Source organism: Mustelus asterias, chromosome 13, assembly GCF_964213995.1.
Source record: "Mustelus asterias chromosome 13, sMusAst1.hap1.1, whole genome shotgun sequence".
Lineage (NCBI taxonomy): Eukaryota > Metazoa > Chordata > Chondrichthyes > Carcharhiniformes > Triakidae > Mustelus > Mustelus asterias.
In genome coordinates, this window is record NC_135813.1 from 22301186 (window position 1) to 22320808 (window position 19623).

At 46.0% G+C, this 19623-nt stretch overlaps 1 protein-coding gene across 3 annotated transcripts in view; it reads right to left on the reverse strand.

Annotated features, from left to right (window-relative positions):
• LOC144502502 (serine/threonine-protein kinase Nek6-like) overlaps positions 1-19623 on the reverse strand; it is a 288580-nt gene that overhangs the window by 189554 nt on the left and 79403 nt on the right. The window lies entirely within an intron of this gene.

Below are 19623 nucleotides of genomic sequence, written 5' to 3' on the forward strand. Positions count from 1 at the left end.
CATTTGCCTGCTATTTTGATGGAAGCATCAACGTATGTTAAATAGAAAAGCTAAGAACTGCCTTTAGGTCACAGATTTAGTCCAAAAATGAACAAAAGAGCCATGCTTAAGAGGTGAGGTGAGAGTGACTGCCCTTGACATCAACTTTTGACCAAGTGTGGCATCAAGAATCCTTAGCAAAACTGGAATCAGTGGGAATCGGGGGAAGCCCCAACACTGGTTGGAGTTATATGTACACAAAGGAAGATGGTTGCAGTTGTTAGAGGTCAATCATTTCAGTTCCAGGACATTGCCGCAGGAGTTCCTCAGGGTCGGGTGCAAGGCTCTTAATCTTCAGCTGCTTCATCAATTCTTCCCTCCATAATAAAATCAGAAGTGGGGATGTTCACTGATGATTGCACAGTGTTCAGCACCATTAGCAACTCCTCAAATATTGCAGCAGTCTGTGTCCATATGCAACAAGACCTGGAAAATATCCAGGTTTGGGCTGCTGGTGACAAGTAACATTCACGCCACACAAGTGCCAGGCAATAGAGTCATAGAGTCATAGAGGTTTACAGCATGGAAACAGGCCCTTCAGCCCAACTTGTCCATGCCGCCCTTTTTTTTAAAACCCCTAAGCTAGACCCAATTGCCCGCATTTGGCCCATATCCCTCTATACCCATCGTACCCATGTAACTGTCTAAATGTTTTTTAAAAGACAAAGTTGTATCCGCCTCTACTACTACTTCTGGCAGCTTGTTCCAGACACTCACCACCCTCCATGTGAAAAAATTGCCCCTCGGGACACTTTTGTATCTCTTCCCTCTCACCTTAAACCTATGCCCTCTAGTTTTAGACTCTCCTACCTTTGGGAAAAGATATTGACTAGCTGATCTTTGCCCCTCATTATTTTATAGACATCTATAAGATCACCCCTCAGCCTTCTACGCTCTAGAGAAAAAAGTCCCAGTCTATCCAGCCTCTCCTTATAACTCAAACCATCAAGTCCCGGTAGCATCCTAGTAAATCTTTTCTGCATTCTTTCTAGTTTAATAATATCCTTTCTATAATAGGGTGACCAGAATTGTGCACAGTATTCCAAGTGCGGCCTTACAACTTCAACAAGACGTCCCAACTCCTGTATTCAATGTTCTGACCAATGAAACCAAGTATGCTGAATGCCTTCTTCACCACTCTGTCCACCTGTGACTCTACTTTCAAGGAGCTATGAACCTGTACCTCTAGATCTCTTTGTTCTGTAACTCTCCCCAATGCCCTACCATTAACTGAGTAAGTCCTGCCCTGGTTGAATGACCAATGACCATCTCCAACAAGAGAGAATCTAATCATCTACCCTTGACACTCAATGGCGAAAGCATCACTGAATCCCCCAGTATCAACATCCTGGGAGTTACCATTGACCAGAAACTGAACTGGACTAGCCATATAAATACTGTGGCTACAAGACCACGTCAAAGACTGGGAATTCGGCAGTGTCTAACTCACCTCCCGACTCCCCAAAGTGTATCCACTATCTACAAGGCACAGGTCAGGAGTGTGATGGAATACCCTCCACCTGCCTGGATGAGTGCAGCTCCAACAACACTCAAAAAGCTCAACACCGTTCAGGACAAAACAGCCCACTTGATTGGCACCCCATCCACCACCTTCAACATTCACTCCCTCCACCACCAATGCACAGTGGCAACAGTGTCTACCATCTACAAGATGCACTGGAGCAACTCCCCAAACTCCTTCAACAGAGCTTCCAAACCTGTGACCATTCCCGCCCAGAATGACCTGGGCAGCAGATACATGGGGACACCATCACCTGGAAGTTCCCCTCCAAGCCACACACCATCCTGACTTGGAAATATATCGCTGTTCCTTTAGTGTTGCCGGGTCGAAAACCTGGAACTCCCACCCTAACAGCACTGTGGGTGTATCTACACTACATGGGGTCAGCAGTTCCAGATGATGGCTCACTGCCACCTTCTCAAGGGCAATTAGGAGCGGGCTATAAATAAAAATGTTGGCCCAGCCAATGATGCTCAGGTGAAAAAAAATGATAAAAACATAGAGGAATGTTAATGTTACCAATGGTCACCTGACCAAGTCCACTAATTTGTAAACTTCCTGAATGGGACTCCAAGTTTCTTATGTTCCTGGGTGAGGAGGAGTTAACTGGCTCCCTTTATTTGTTCAATAGCCCCGCCTCTCGGTTAGTTACAACAAGGTTAATTTAGAAGGAATCCTTCCCCATACATTTTCCCAGTCCAAATGTATTTACTTTTTAGAAAGAGCCAATTTAACTCAGCTTGAGTCAAAGAAAGAATAAAATTATTGCTTCACAAAAACCTGAGAAATTAAAATAAAAACGACACACACTCATTCACACACTGGTCAGAAATGAGAAGTTTAAAATCCAGGTAAAAGCAAACAAAAATATGAATCAGTTTTTGGCTTGTTCATGTGTGTAGATGGTGATATGTCATGAATGTTCAACTCAGTTGGCTGGACAGCTGGTTAGTGATGCCGAGCGATGCCACCGGTGCAACCCCCGTACCTGCTGAGGTTATTCATAAAAGCCCGCCTTCTCAACTTTGCCCCTCACCTGAGGTGTGGAGATCCTCAGGTAAATCACCACCTGTCAGCCTATGGTCATCTTGGACTTTGGCCATTTTACCTTTATGGGTTAAGTTGGCTTTGGCACTTTGAATTGAATCATAGAATCCTACAGTACAGAAGGAGGCCATTCAGCCCATCAAGTCTGCACTGACCACAATCCCACACAGGCCCTATCCCCATAACCCCATGCATTTACCCTAGCTCGTCCCCCTGACACTATGGGGCATTTTTTAGCATGGCCAATCCAAGTTAGTTTGGAGACATTAGATTCTGCAGGGTGACTTAACAATTGTCCTATTTCCTTTTGATGGCAGCTTCTCCTGAGCTTCCTTCCAATTTCAGAATCGGAGTGAGGTCCTTAACCTGCTTGTCTGTTTGCAGGAGTTTGCAGGAGTGACTGACTGCAGTTTCTTTTGTTTCTACATTGTCACATGCACACTCTGGTGCATCAGCACACTAGTACACAGCAATCAGGTTTGCTGCTGGCTTTTTAACTCATTTTGCTGTGTATTCCTGGAAGGCAACAACCAAACATGTCTTTCACCCCAGAGTCAGTTTTCTTTGAACTCAGGCCATTACCGCACTCTTGAGATGTAACTCAACAGGAGGTGGCTTTTGGATGTCTACTGAGATGTGACAATCAGTCTCCATTTTCTTCGCAACTTAGGGGGGGTGACAGTTCAGCCTTTGGCATTGTTTCTATCTCCCTTTGTAATCTCTGTTTGAAGAAGTCCCTGACACATTTGAGGTGCGAAATTCCATTCTGTCGGGCCTAGTCGGTCAAGTATGATCCACATAAGAATGTTCCAGAATGTGGTCACATTATATTCTCAGCCATCTTTGGCTCAGTGACTTGGCTTGTTATTTTGTTTAAAGAAACACGCCTCCCTTAAAAAAGTTGAATACATCCATAAGTAATTTGGGGTTGTAATGGGCCGTTGTGGCAGCTCTGCTTCTCCATGAATATCGACCACAGTAACTTCCATATTCTCACTGGTCAGGGAATTCCAGTCGAGGTAAAATGAAACAAGGCACTGGTGAAAAGTAACCTGATCAAACTCTGTGAAAAGTGTTCATGTTTTTAAAAATTACCCCCTTGAAATACTTTTTGACTAATTTAGCTTATTGTTCTCTAATTGCTTCAACTTCAGTGGAGAAATTGAGTTAGCACGCAGGTTGACATGACTGTCACTGAATATTGCTGTATCCCCTGTTGCGGACATGCACTTGCCTCCTTGCACTGTGGGTGATGCTATTTCTGGCGGCCTTGCGTTGAGTCGTAATAGGCCACGCTGAGATCTTCCCATATGGTTGGCAGGGTAGTGCTGAGCTTGTAAAAGTTATTTAATTTTTTTCTTCTCTGCTTTAGTAATTCACTGAAGGTTTCATTTCTAAATAGGCCTAAGTGCACAGCAGAAAGCAACTGATTCAATATTCTCCATCTGTACCTTCGTGATGCCTGAGGCTCTGCTTTGGGGCAGCAGGAGACCTCCTGCAGCTTTCCCAATGCCACTACCCTTCATGTATCGCTGTATCAACAAGACGTACTTTGGGAAGGCCCCGAGATGGTTACGCACAGCGTTAGGCCAGGTAGCTACTAAATTCCCTTCCACACTTTATATTTTTAAGGTACTATTTGATTCAGCCACGTAATAATGAGGATCAGAAACAAAACATCTTTTCTTGTTATTTATTCCATTAGATCTGATTTATGTCGCTCAGTGAGCAATTCCTGCTTTACCACCCCTCCCCCACCAGCTCACTGAAAATTAATGTCTCACACACACAGCTTGCGATGCTGTGCAGAAATATTAATTCAAAGGCAGCATAGTAGCAAGAAAAAAAAATCAGCAAAACCTGTTGAATAATGTATGTATTAACCTTTCATATGTAATGAATGAAACATTGAATTTAATGGGGGTTTTTTTTCCGCCAAGAATTTGTTTTATCTCTTGCTCCCCCCGTTTCTGCATCTTGAGGCTTATCTTTGCCACATGCAACACACCAGCCTCCCCTCTCGGCATTCCCTCACACCCGCCTTCTAACTAAGAGCTTCAGAGCTCTCAGAACAGGAGGATTTCATTCCAGCGCCTCTTCCTTACGAGCAAGTGGATGGCCTCTGCTCGAGGTCACCCAGCCTCAGCACCGCTCAGATCAGGATGTTTCCCCGTCAGGAATTGTGGACAACGTTGCACTAATTCCATGGCACAGCCCTCTGGAGATCCAACTCATTGCTTTAGAAAACAAACTTATGGATAGGAAACGGACAAATAACATTATTGCATGGTGACACATTGCTGCCTCATTGCCCCAGGGAGCTGGGTTTAATTCCAGCCTCAGGTGACTGTCTGTGTGCAGTTTGCACGTTCCACCCATGTCTGCGTAAGTTTCCTCCGGGTGCTCCAGATTCCTCCTACAGTCCAAAGATGTGCAGGTTAGGTGGATTGACCATGCTAAATTCCCCTTTTGTGTCCAAAGATGTGCAGGTTCGGTGGATTGGCCATGGTAAATGCATGGGGTTAGGGGGATAAGGCAGGCGGGGAGGGCAGGGATGGAGTGGGTCTGGGTAAGATGATCTTTTGGAGTGTCAATGTAGATGTGATGGGCTAAATGACCTCCTTCTGCACTGTAGCGATTTTATGGCTTGTCCTGTCTGACTAAGAATAAGCCTTCGTTTTGTGAATGATTCTGTGACAGAAAGTTCATGGACATGTCAGGAAGGAGGAAATCGGTCCATGTAAGCTAGTGGCACCAGCTGGGTCAAAGGAATGATCTGAGTCCAAGAGTGGGCTGATGAGAGACCTGATTAAAATTGGAGCCTGGGCTAAGGTGGCCACAGCGGAAAGCCACTAACATCAGAGGACTCTGCGATGTGCAAGGATGATGCCATCACGTACCGGAGGGGTGGGCCATTGTTGATATCATCCAAATTGGAGCGACATTTGGAGAGAATTTCCAGGTTATATCTTCAAAGAAGACTGAAATTCCTCATGAGAGGCAGAGTTTCAGTGACTGATTGACTCGCAGGGTGGGATTTTCCAGCCACACTTGCCTCAAAACCGGAAAATCCCGTCTGAGGTCAACGGACCTTTGCCTGGTCCACCCCGCTCCCCCCTCACCCCGGCCTGCTATGATCCCTGTGGCAGGTGGGACAGAAAAATTCCCCTCACGTTGTTGCTGATGTCTTGCGGGAGGGAGGTGTTGTTGAGAAATCCATGGACTCTGTCCTGGTCTCATCTGCTATTTATTGTGTAGTGTGGCGTGTTTGACCATAGTTGGTTTGTCAATTCACATCATGTTTACCCTCAATGTTGGAGTATAAGAGAGATAGTGTAAATTGTTGTACTTTTCTGACCTTGTTCAAAACCTGTAGAACCTTGTGACCTTAGTCTATTAGCTGGTGTTTAGAATCTGAAACGTTGTCTACCTTAACCAAAACATTATTGGTCCCAAACTGGATCTTAGCAAAAACATGTGAATCTGGTCAAGGATCATAATAAAGGCCCAAAATATCAAATGTAAAGCCTCCTGGTACTGGACAGTGGCCAGACCAGCTAGTGAATGGGCACCCTATTCAGGCTTCATTTAAATTAGACCAGGATGCCTGCTGTTGGATGCGGTTCAGGGACTGAGGCAACTTGGAAGGAGGCAACCGTAGGACAGCAATGGTCTTCAGAGACTGCATTGAAGCTGCGATAAGAGTATAAAACTCACCGTCTTGGGAGCTGACCGCAATGGTATGTGCAGTGGTGTGGCTAATTTGATCACGTGTATACAGTACGTGGTTTATCTCAGCACCTGCTACACTTAAGGCAATTCTGTTTTGAGGGGGAGTCTTCTATAGGTGTGATAGGGCTCATGCCTGTTTCAGGCACTGACTCTGCATGGTTACATTGGAACCTTTACCAATATGATGGGGTTGTAATTCAGGCAAGGATAATATGTGTGTGTGCACTCTTACTGCAATATTGGACACAATGGGGGGAATTTTCCCATCCCGTCCACCACGGGAATTGTAGTGGTGGTGTGGCCGGGGGGTGGTGTGGCTGGGGGGGGGGGGGGGGGGGGGGGGGGGGTAGGTGGCGGAGGGCACTGGGGGGGTGCAGACCATGCAAAGGTCCACTGACCTCAGGTGGCATTTTCAGGTTTTGGGGCGAGCATGGCCGGACAAGGGCCAAAAAATTGACTCTGGCTCCTGTTTCTTTGCTGGGATCATGGGGGTCATTTTCCCAAGTGTCATAACAGCGTGAAACCGGGATTCCACAGTGCTGGAGTTTTGGCTGAGCTTGGCACGGCAATCTTCCGGCACTCTGTCAATTCTTTTGGCAGGTGGGAGCTTTGCGCCGTTGCGGTGGGTGGACCCTTGGTACACCGGAGAAGCCAATTTCAGAGAGCTCAGCGCCATTGTACAGGACGCCCTGATTTGATGGTGAATCAGCCTCTCATGCTATCCTCCCGTGCGCCACGCTGATCAACCGGCGTGGCGAACTGGGGGTAAGATTGCGCCCTATTTCTTTACATGGCTTTTTCACCTATTCAAATAATCATTTTATCTGCTTCACTCAACAGTACAAAGCAGAGTTTTGTGTCATTGAAGGAATGTTTGGAGGCTTATGGACAGGCTTGTGGAGAACGAGTGACATTAAAGCACTCATACAGTGACCCGCAGCACTACTTACAACCAAACTGGTGTTATCGAAATAACAGGATTCAGGTTAACGCCTGATGTTCAAAAAAGAATTGTCAACTGATGATGTTGCATCATATTGGAAAGATGTTATTTACTGTCCTGCCAGAAACCTGCTTTGTACCTGGTTTGATTCCCAGCTTGGATCACGGTCTGTGCGGAGTCTGCACGTTCTCCCCGTGTCTGCATGGGTTTCCTCCGGGTGCTCCGGTTTCCTCCCACAGTCCGAAAGATGTCTGGTTAGGTACCTTGGCTGTGCTAAGTTCTCCCTCAGTGTACCCGAACAGGCGCCAGAGTGTGGCGACTAAGGGGATTTTCACAGTAACTTCATTGTAGTGTTAATGTAAATCTACTTGTGACACGAATAAATTAATGAAACCTTCTCACACAGCACAGATCTACACCAGTGCCCCCAACTTGCTGTGGCCCAGCCAGTCAAATTCCACAACTGCTTCCCATCTAGTGTAGAAAAGTCATGAGAATTTGAAGTAATTCAATAAAACATTCAACAAAATAGCCAGGGAAAGATGATGAAAGAAGAGGCAAACATGTTGATGACTAGCTGAAGGTTAGTAATGTTGTAAAAGCTTTTACATAGAACTCGGGGCACTCAGTGGCTGCGCCCTATTTCGTTTGCCATCATTGTCTAGCCTGCCTCTTTGCCTTCATTTCTGAGGAATGCTATTTCAAAGGCAAACATATTGTCTTCTTCTGCATTTGATCCATCACCTAATAACTGTGTGCCACTGAAGTGGAGCTGAGCAGCTTGAGGCAACAACATGAATATGAAGTATAAATATTAATAAAAGCAACTTTGAACAGTATGCCCAAGGGTGGCTGGCAGCACATGACTGCAAAAAGTTACAATTAAAATTCACCCATCTCCAGTTACTGGCACAATGCCCATGCTTCTTAAAGCAGTAAATATTTATTCATACAGTCAAGAGCAGTCTGCTCGATCACAGATTATTTTACGAGCAGACAAAACCTGAAGCAATTAACACAGCTCATGTCACCCGGCATAACAGTTTCAATGGCACTTTTAAGGATAATTTAGACATCCAGTAATGTGCCAAGATTTTGACTGAAAACGCTACATGTCACCCAACCAATTTGCACAAAGCATTGTAAATTACAAACCATTTAAATGTAATTATATAATGAGAGCAAAGGTCCTTAACTTACAAAGGCCACAGGTGTCATGTCGTTCACACGAGTGAAAGATTATCACAAAGGCAGCATTAACATTTCAATATTCGCTCTATTCAGCAATTAATCAAAAATTAATTCCGGAATTGACGCTACGAGTGGTAAATCGTTTTCCCTCCCCTTGCCCTCCATTTTTTTTTGCCGCGTTTCCGTTCCTTTAACCAGAGTTACATAATCGAGGATGGGTCCATTTAGTCTTATTCTGCTCCAGTTTCAGGCTTGACTTCTGTTCAAAGGCATGAATAACCAACAAGTCAGATAAATCGCAATGGAAATGCGTGACCGGCTTTCAGACGATAACAAGATGGAGGCATTGCTGCCATTTTGTAACAGATCACTGCCCTTTTACCTGGGCAAGCTGCAATAAATCTCCCAACAAACGGAGGGGCAATGGCCCCCTCCGACTCTGCCTACGACGGAAACGGGGTGACAAATTGCTCTCGTTGCTAAGCGTCGTAACAACCCAGGTGCATTCAGAAACCCTTGGGCAGTCTCAACCTGAGCTCTCAAACGCCATGAGCTCATGCTACAAAACTGCCGTCAAATCTAGTCGCACATTTTACTTCTGTAATTTATTTTACTCAAAGAGATGCATTTAAGGCACGCAGTTAAGGTGAGAGGGGGAAAGTTCAAAGGAGATGTGTGAGGGTACAAGAGAGTGGTAGGTGTCTGGAACGCGCTGCTAGGGGTGATGGTTGGAGGCAGATATGATATGGGTGTTTAAGGCGCTTTTAGAAAAGCACATGAATATGTGAGGAATAGAGAGATATGGACCAAGGGCAGGCAGAAGGGATTAGTTTAATTTGGCGTCATGTTCGGCACAACATCGTGGGCCAAAGGGCCTGTTGCACGAATGAAGAAGTCCCAATGGAGGGCAGGGGGATAGCTTTTCCCAAATAAATAAAAATGGTATTGCGCAGTTATCTGTTAACTATATATTCTATTTATATCAAACAAAGTTATTATAGCCTTTCATTTCATTATGGAAACATTTTCATGATCTTCAGTCATGGGAGGTGGGATTTCATTCCCAACAGAGGTGACCCGAGGCTGTTAACTGGTCACAGAGTTGTTCACATTGCAGTTAGCTCAACTGGCCAAGATTTTGTGAGTAAAGGCAGTTGGCGAATGGCGCGGTCTTGAATCAAGGTCCAGGTTTGATCCCTAGATGCTGTAGTATCAGCCAGGTCGGTACAGCACATCAACAGCCTTCAGTAGGGGAGGGGGAGTAATCAGCTTATGCTTTTGATCTGTATCTAAGGGTTGTTGCTGGAAAATATAAGCTTGAAACCACAGAGCAAGGAAAGGGACCATTCAGTCCACCAGGCCGGTGCTGGCTCTTGGCTGAAACAAATTCAGAACTAATCCCACTGCCTCGCTCTCTCCCCACCACCCTGTCGCAACCTCGGCCTCATCCATCTATCTGACTTTCTCTGAAAGGATGCAATGGTTTCTGCTTCAACCCACTCCCTTGGGCAGACTTTGACTTTTTGGGTGTCAACCAATGAAGTGACCACCCCTCCCCTCCCCCCCCCCACCCCCCCCCCCCCCCCCCCCCGCCCCCCCCCATCCACTTCCCCGTCCCAACCACCAACATCGCTCCCCCCCAGCTGCCATTCAGGAAATTGAGGTTCCACATTTATGTTTGGTAGCAAGATTACTGAACGTCACACAGATATCCCGATACAACTCAACAGACCAGGCAAAGGCAAACTGGGCCCAGTTACCTCCAGGAAGGAGAGTCACAAAGGGTAAGCATCATGGGGAATGGCAGACGCGGTCTGGATTATTTTACTTGCGCACTCAGATACACGATTACGTCGGATATACAGTATAGGACAAGCCATTCGGCCAACCAGCCAACCCCGGTGCATACGCTGCACTCAAGCGTCCTCCCATCTTTCCACATTTAAATCTGTCACCGTGACCATCAATTCCTGTCACCCTCACATAGCAGCCTAGTTTCCCCTTAAATACATCTGTTCTATTCTCATCAACCATTCCTTGTTATTGAAGGCTGCATTGTACAGGCTACATTCAGCCCCGACCTAAACTGGCCCTCAGGGCTCCATGTGCATCAGTGAAGCCCAATTTCTATTGTAAATGGGGCCCATCACCTGAACCTGGCCAAGAATAGGGTTTAAAATGTATTAATAGGGCTCATAGGATACCAACCCTAACTTGAGGCCTTTCCAAGATAATGCTAGGTGAAAGGAATGAAAATTGACCCCAGTGGCAGAATAGCCAATGCACCAACAACACTGAGGGAGAATAAAGTTTGCTTCTGATACTCCACTGGGAAATCTCTTGCCACATTTATTGGTTAATTCACACAATGGTCACTTGACTGAGGTGTACCCAAGAGTAACTAATACCAGCACAACAATAACCCAGCAAAAAAATTGGTAACTTCATCTCAGCAGAGGAAAAATGGAGAAAGAAACAGGAAAACCTCTGGAACGGTTTTCCAGAGGTGATTGAAAATAAGTGATTGGAAATTAGGTCAGGAGAGGGATTGTGAAGAGAGGTCGGGGAGGAGGAGAGATCAGGGAGGAGACGTCGAGGGAGGGGTTGGGAGGAGTGGTCGGGGAGCGAGAGAGGTCGGGGTGAGAGGTCGGGGAGCGAGAGAGGTCGGAGTGGAGAGGGGAGGGGGAGTGGTCGTGGAGGAGAGGTCGGGAGAGGGGTTGCGAGGAGAGGTCAGGGGAGGGTTTGGGAGGAGAGGTCAGGGAGCGAGAGAGGTCGGAGAGGAGAGGTCAGGGAGGAGAGGTCGGGTGAGGGGTTGTGAGGAGAGGTTGGGGGAGGGGTTGTGAGGAGAGGTCGGGGAGTGAGAGAGGTCGGAGAGAGGTCAGGGAGGAGAGGTCGGGTGAGGGGTTGTGAGGAGAGGTTGGGGGAGGGGTTGTGAGGAGAGGTCGGGGAGCGAGAGAGGTTGGAGAGGAGAGGTCAGGGAGGAGAGGTCGGGTGAGGGGTTGTGAGGAGAGGTTGGGGGAGGGGTTGTGAGGAGAGGTCGGGGGAGGGGTTGTGAGAAGAGGTCGGGGAGCGAGAGAGGTCGGAGAGAGGTCAGGGAGGAGAGGTCGGGTGAGGGGTTGTGAGGAGAGGTTGGGGGAGGGGTTGTGAGGAGAGGTCGGGGAGCGAGAGAGGTCGGAGAGGAGAGGTCGGGGAGGTGTTGTGAGGAGAGGTCAGGGGAGGGGTTGGGAGGAGAGGTCGAGGGTGGAGAGAGGAGAAGAAAATGCTGCAATTGTTTCAATAATGATGGGCAAATTCCTAACAATGAATTTTACAAAAGCAGAAAGACAGAAGTGTGGAGAATTGTATGTTTCATCCTTAGAGTGGCACGGTGGCACAGTAGTGAGCACTGCTGCCTCACAGCGCCAGAGACCCGGGTTCAATTCCAACCCTGGAGTGACTGTCTGTGGGGAGTCTGCACATTCTCCCCGTGTCTGCATGGATTTCCTCCAAGTGCTCCGGCTTCTTCCCACACTCCAAGGATGTGGGGGATGATTAGCAGGGTAAATACGTGGAGTTACAGGGGTGTTCTGTCACAGTGTGGGTACAGATCTGATGGGCTCAATGGCCTCCTTCTGCACTGTAGGGAGTCTATGAGTAAGCCATGAATGAGGGTAAAAATTGCCATTCGAAAATGGGGTTGAATTCTGCTGCAGGTGTGAACAGCAGATATTAAACCAACTATTCAGAGTTAATCATTGGTAACAAAGACAAGTGGTGTTGTTAGATAGCATTAGTTTAAACAGCTTTGGCTTAAAACAAGGGTGTTTCCAAGTCATTGTAAGAGTTTTTATTTGCTCCACCTGAAGTTATACCATTGCTCTAAACTCATAATCAGATATGGAAGAGATAAAGATCCAGTTGGCATCACCGTGACTCAAGAATTACGCAACCATCTCAGATAACTCATCTCCGACAACAAGGCCAGGCTTAAGGCTTATTGTTTGGAATATGCACTTAGGACCCAACCTCTCTACCCCCACAGTCATGCTGAAAGATATTAAACTGGACGGGTTTTGTAAAATAGGGGACAGTTTAAGAATAAAAGATCTCGCTTTTTAGACAGAGGTGAGGAGTGTCTTTTTCTCTGAGGGCCATTAATCTGTAAGATTTGTTTGCCTTTGAAAGAAGTGGAGACTGGGTAATTGAGTATATTCAAAACTGAATTAGACAGGTTTTTGACAGATAGAGTCAAGGGTTGGGGGAGGGGGTGCATTCAGGAAAATGGAAACACTTTGTCACCAGTGTTAAATCCTGTTGTTCTGAGGTTTCTCCTCAATAACTATTCCACAATCGGACATCGGGGAACACAGCTCTATATTCGGTCTATTCACTCCACACTCCAAATGTAGACTGCCCACCCTGGGTGAATCCCAACAGTTCACCCCACAACTAAGGTTACATGATCCATTGTCTTAAAGAGGCTATGCCCCAACATACATAAAAACCAAAGAACAAAGAACAAACAAAGAAGAAAGAACAGTACAGCACAGGAAACAGGCCCTTCGGCCCTCCAAGCCTGTGCCGCTCATTGGTCCAACTAGACCATTCGTTTGTATCCCTCCATTCACAACAAAATCAGCCAGTATTTTATTGAATGTCAGAGCAAGCTCGAGGGGCTAACTGGCCTACGCCCGCCCCTAAGTCCTACATTCCAATGAAAGTTTGAACAACCCAGATGTCAGCAAATGGTCCATAATAGGAGTATTAATAATCAGAGTACCATTAAAGGCTTTTAATAGGATTATTTCAAAGAAGGGAGTTGAGGAAGGATAACTTCCACATGTATAGGCCATTGATGGTAAGGAATTAACTGTGATGCTAGTGTACCTTTAAGAATTTTTAAAAAATCATGTTCTCTGCAGTTTGTAAGCTGGCCTTTTGGTTTCATTGTGGCACCGTCTGTCTGTTAAATGTCCTTTTATTGCTGCTTCAATGGCTTAAATGGGGTTTTGTTTGTTTTTACTCTGAGCTTCAAGTACTTTCTGGGATTTGTTTAATGACCCTGCATTGTCAGGGGGAAGACTGGGTGGCAGGTCTTGTGTTTTGGACAGCTTTCTTCATAGTGAATTCAAGGTTTCACTTTTGGCTTTGGGGCTGCTACCTGGTTTAGTTAGAAGCTGTCCTGGTTATCAAGTGGAAAGCAGTGTTTCTCTCTCTCTCTCCCCCTGATATTGGAAATTCTGCTGGCTCACTGGAAGCGAGGCTTCTGGCCTTCATGGAGTGAAAATTCTGCTGTTGGTTGTTCGCTAGTTAATAACTAGTCTCTCTGTCTGGTGTTTTGGGAAGTTGTTCTGACTTCGAGCTTGTGTATGTGTGTATTTGTGTGTGTGTTTCAAGAGAACTGCAGCATCCAACCAAAGGACTATGTTCCAGCATCATGTGAGGATTCGTATTTGCTGTGTTAAACCCGTGGCATGGGTTTTGTTTCTGGGATTTGTTTGGTTGGAACAGTGTTTAGCTGTTAAGATTTATACAATGTCATGGTACTCCCATTTGGAGTATTGTGAGCAGTTTTGGACCCCATATCTAAGGAAGGGTGTGCTGGCCTTGGAAAGGGTCCGGAGGAGGTTCACAAGAATGATCCCTGGAATGAAGAGCTTGTCGTATGAGGAACGGTTGAGGACTCTGGGTCTGTACTCGTTGGAGTTTAGAAGGATGAGGGGGGATCTTATTGAAACTTTACAGGATACTGCGAGGCCTGGATAGAGTGGATGTGGAGAGAATGTTTCCACTTGTAGGAAAAACTAGAACCAGAGGGCACAACCTCAGGCTAAAGGGAAGATCCTTTAAAACAGAGATGAGGAGGAATTTCTTCAGCCAGAGAGTGATGAATCTGTGGAACTCTGCCACAGAAGACAGTGGAGGCCAGGTCATTGATTGTCTTTAAGACAGAGATAGATAGGTTCTTGATTGATAAGGGGATCAGGAGTTATGGGGAAAAGGCAAGAGACTGGGGATGAGAAAAAAATCAGCCATGATTGATTGGCGGAGCAGACTCGATGGGCCGAGTGGCCTAATTCTGCTCCTATGTCTTATGGTTGTTTTTTTTCCCTTGTTTGTAAATTGGTAAAAGTTATTGCTAATTTTCTTACTATACATGTTAACTGTATACTTAAATAAACTTTGTTTGATTAAAGCTCCCTAATGGGTCAGTTGAATCGTACCTGAAGTGAAACATCTCATGTTCACCCTAGCCAAAAACAATTTGCAAAACTTATGATCCAGGCGGACTTCATAAAACACTTTGGAGTTTCCGACCTGAATTATAACATTAACAAATAATTAAGGGAAATGAATCCTCTGTTCTTGTTTGCCCCGGTAATTAGGTCCCTAAAATACGTGTCAGCCTGAATTGCCAAACCTGGTATGGTGGAGTTGACTGTTACCTCTCTGGTGCAAATGATTGGATTCAAAAGATTGCTTTGGTGCTGCTCTTCCTTTGGCCAGTGTTTCTGAGTGAGAGCCTTTTCTGCCTAACCTTCCACTGAAAGATGCCAATTGCTCAGATACTGAACTGGGGCTCCCAGCTCTCCTGCAGACATGAGCAACAGATTTCAATTCTGTATCTATAGGAACGGATTTGTTTGCCGAGCTGCTTTCTATCCGTCCTTTTGTTTAGAAATAAAAGTACAAGTTCGAGAGTTATGTCTAAGTAGCTGCTTTGTGTTAATAATGTTGAGATCATCAGTGCTCGGTGATTTTACAATGAATTACATATTCTTACTCACAATTCCTGCTTTAGACTGTGCCTGGCACAGTGTGGAATTTTCAATCTGATTGGGTCAGCACAGTGGCACAGTGGTTAGCACTGCTGCCTCACAGCGCCAGGGCCCCCGATTCGATTCCGGCCTTTGGTGACTTTCTGATGGAGTTTGTACGTCGTCTGCATGGGTTCCCTCTGGGTGTTCCGGTTTTCTCCCATACTCCAAAGGTGTGCATTTAGTTGATTGGACGGCACAGTGGCACAGTGGTTAGCACTGATGCCTCACAGCGCCAGGGACCCAGGTTCGATTCCCGGTTTGGGTCACTGTCTGTTGTGGAATTTGTACATTCTCCTTGTGTCTGCGTGGGTTTCCTCTGGATGCTTTGGTTTCTTCCTACAGTCCAAAGATGTGCGGGTTAGGTGAGTCGGCCATACTAAACTGCCCCTTATAGTCAGGGGAACTAGATAAGGTAAATACATGGGGTTATGGGGATAGGGCCGGTGTGGTCGGATTGTGGTCGATGCAGACTCGATGGGCCGAATGGCCTCCTTCTGCACTGTAGGATTCTATGACTCTGTGAAATACGGCGGTCTGGAGGGTTATGGGGTGGGATTGTGGTCGGTGCAGGCTCGATGGGTTGACTGGTCTCCTTCTGCGCTATAGGGATTCTACAATTCTATAGATTGATGAGTCAGGCTTTTACTCACCCTGCTCACTTGTACCCAGAATCCCATCAAAAGAGCACTGGAAAGAAACTCTAATAAGTGGAAGTTGCTACTCAAAAATAAACATAAAAACTAACAATGAGTGCTATTCCTTCAATTCTGACGACAACATTCAGGCCAATATTTCTTGGCAAAACGTCACTTGAAGCTGCTGCGGGGCTTTAACTGCTGCAGTAGCGTGGAATTTCCTGCCTCAATGCCCAAGTGGTGAGTTCCCAACTGGAGGCAGTACTGAAATGAAGATGAGCACAAGAAATGTGATTGAGTGATGCTACTTCACTTCCAGTGTGTGAGAAAGTCGCCCATCGTGAATCTGCCTGTTTTTTTGTGTGAGTGGAGAAACCCTTCTCACAATATCCTCCCTTTTTATCAAACTAATCCTGGAATCATAGAATAACAGAGCACAGAAGAGGCCCTTCGGCCCGTCAAGTCTGCACCGACACACAAGAAGCACCTGAACTCCCACCTAATCCCATTTAGTAGCCTTGAATGTTATCACGTAGCAAGTGCTCATCCAGATACTTTTTAAAGGATGTGAGGCAACCCGCCTCTATCATCCTCCCAGGCAGCGCATTCCAGACCATCACCACCCTCTGGGTAAAAAAAGTTTTTCCACACATCCCCCCCTAAACCTCCTGCCCCTCCCCTTGAACCTATGTCCCCTCACGACTGACTCTTCAACTAAGGAGAACAGCTACTCCTTATCCACTCTGCCCATGCCCCTCATAATCTTGGACAGTTTGTCCCTCATAATCTTGGACAGTTTGTCCCTCATAATCTTGGAAGTTTAAATAAAATGCCTCAGGGGAAGAGACAAGCTCCGCATTGGACTGTGTTATCACTTTTCACATGTACTGCCTCAGCTGACACAGTTTTGGGATCCGGCCATGAGTCTTTGAGTGATATGTAGCGATGCAGATCGAAACACACTGCTCTTTCTCCCAGGCGCGTTGGGAATTTTGTTAGTGTAATAAAAAAAATTGAAATGCTGGGAAGTATTTTATTTAGATCATTTTTCTTTCTTACATTCTTTAGAATTTATTGCCGCAGCCTAGTTATTGATGATCTGCCTCTTAATTAGCCTGCATACACCAGGAATTTTGGTTGGTCGACTCGGAATATATTAAACTGACCTCAAGTTAATAAGAAGATTGTTGGAAAGGGGGCCTTTAGCTTTTAATAAAACGTCAGCAAAAATTATAAAACAAATGAGCTGCAACACAGCAAACAAAGTCGTAATCAAGATCGCGACAAGCAAAACTTTGCAGTGAGAATACTATTGTTCATACTTGTTCTTATTTAATATGTATGTCCGTAGTGAGCTGGCTTTCTTTCTCCTGCTTAATGATGCCACTTGCTCCCTTGCCAGTCATGTTATTTTGTTAGTAATTAATATTTCTGTAGTTGTTATGCTGAAATTGAGGACAGGGTTGATTCAAGCATGATAGAGTTGAGTCTTAAGATAATTCAAGATACCCAATTTCAGCCATAAATATAACAGAATCATACAATGTTGCAGTGTTGAACGAGGCTATTCTGTTCATTGTTTCTGTAATAACTATCTGCCTCATTCTGTTCCCATCCCTTTTCCTCTCACCTACAGACCCTTTCCTTCATTTATTTCCTAAAACATTGTGCAGGATTCTCTCGCCTCCCAGCTGTGTGTTTCCCGCCGGCGGGAGGTGGCACGTTGTTTGCTGGCAGCGGGATTCTCTGGTCCCGCTGCTGTCAATGGGAATTCCCATTGACATCACCCTATGCTGGCAGGAAACCCACGGGTGGGAATGCACTGCCGGCGGGACTGAAGAATCCCGCCGGCGTGAACATAGAACATAGAACATAGAACATTACAGCGCAGAACAGGCCCTTCGGCCCACGATGTTGCACCGACCAGTTAAAAAAAAAACTGTGACCCTCCAACCTAAACCAATTTCTTTTCGTCCATGAACCTATCTACGGATCTCTTAAACGCCCCCAAACTAGGCGCATTTACTACTGATGCTGGCAGGGCATTCCAATCCCTCACCACCCTCTGGGTAAAGAACCTACCCCTGACATCGGTTCTATAACTACCCCCCCTCAATTTAAAGCCATGCCCCCTCGTGCTGGATTTCTCCATCAGAGGAAAAAGGCTATCACTATCCACCCTATCTAAACCTCTAATCATCTTATATGTTTCAATAAGATCCCCTCTTAGCCGCCGCCTTTCCAGCGAAAACAATCCCAAATCCCTCAGCCTCTCCTCATAGGATCTCCCCTCCATACCAGGCAACATCCTGGTAAACCTCCTCTGCACCCTCTCCAAAGCCTCCACATCCTTCCTGTAATGTGGGGACCAGAACTGCACACAGTACTCCAAGTGCGGCCGCACCAGAGTTGTGTACAGTTGCAACATAACGCTACGACTCCTAAATTCAATCCCCCTACCAATAAACGCCAAGACACCATATGCCTTCTTAACAACCTTATCTACTTGATTCCCAACTTTCAGGGATCTATGCACACATACACCTAGATCCCTCTGCTCCTCCACACTATTCAAAGTCCTCCCGTTAGCCCTATACTCAACACATCTGTTATTCCTACCAAAGTGAATTACCTCACACTTCTCCGCATTAAACTCCATCCGCCACCTCTCGGCCCAACTTTGCAACCTGTCTAAGTCTTCCTGCAAACTACGACACCCTTCCTCACTGTCTACCACACCACCGACTTTGGTGTCATCAGCAAATTTGCTAATCCACCCAACTATACCCTCATCCAGATCATTAATAAATATTACAAACAGCAGTGGCTGGAGAATTCCGGGGGGGGTGGGGGGTAGGCCAACGGCAGGACTAGGCGATCCCGTTGGCGTGGATGGCTGGATTTCAGTATTTCAGTGACACTCATAATTTTGTACTCCTCCAGTTAATAAGTGACCAATCAGCAGGACTGGTTCTTTTCCCAATGTACCTCATCAAAGCATCACATCATTTTGAGCACTTCTATTGATCTCCTCTTGACTATTCTAATGAAAAGACCCCAGAATTTCTACTGCCTCATCCAAACTAAAACCTCTTATCCCTGAATCTCTTTTCCACCTTCTCAATGTCCTTCACATTAATCGGATAAGGCACATCCAACTGGACACAATATTACAGACTTTTTCTTTTTATCTGACCACATATAAACTGGAGACCAGACAATAATCTGTCGTTGCCTCTTTGCTTTTGTCCTTTATACCCAATTTGGGCAGCACGGTGGTACAGTGGTTAGCGCTGCTGCCTCACAGCGGATTCAATCCCGGCCTTTGTCACTGTCTGCGTGGAGTTTGCACTGTGTCTGTGGGTTTGCACTGTGTTCTCCCTGAGTCTGTGTGAGTTTCCTCCACGTGCTCCGGTTTCCTCCCACACTCCAAAGATGTGCGGGTTAGGTTAATTGGCCATGATAAATTGTCCCTTAGCATCAGGGGGAATTAGGAGGGTAAATATGTGGGGTTACGGGGATAGGACCTGGATGAGATTGTTTTCAATGCAGACTCGATGGGCCAAATGGCCTCCTTCTGTATTGTAGATTCTATGACTCTTCTCAATAAACCTAGGGCAGAATTTTCCTGAGTTGCCCGCCACAGGAATCGTAGCAAGCGGGACACGGACCATGCAAAGGTCCACTGACCTCGGGTGGGATTTTCCAGCCTTG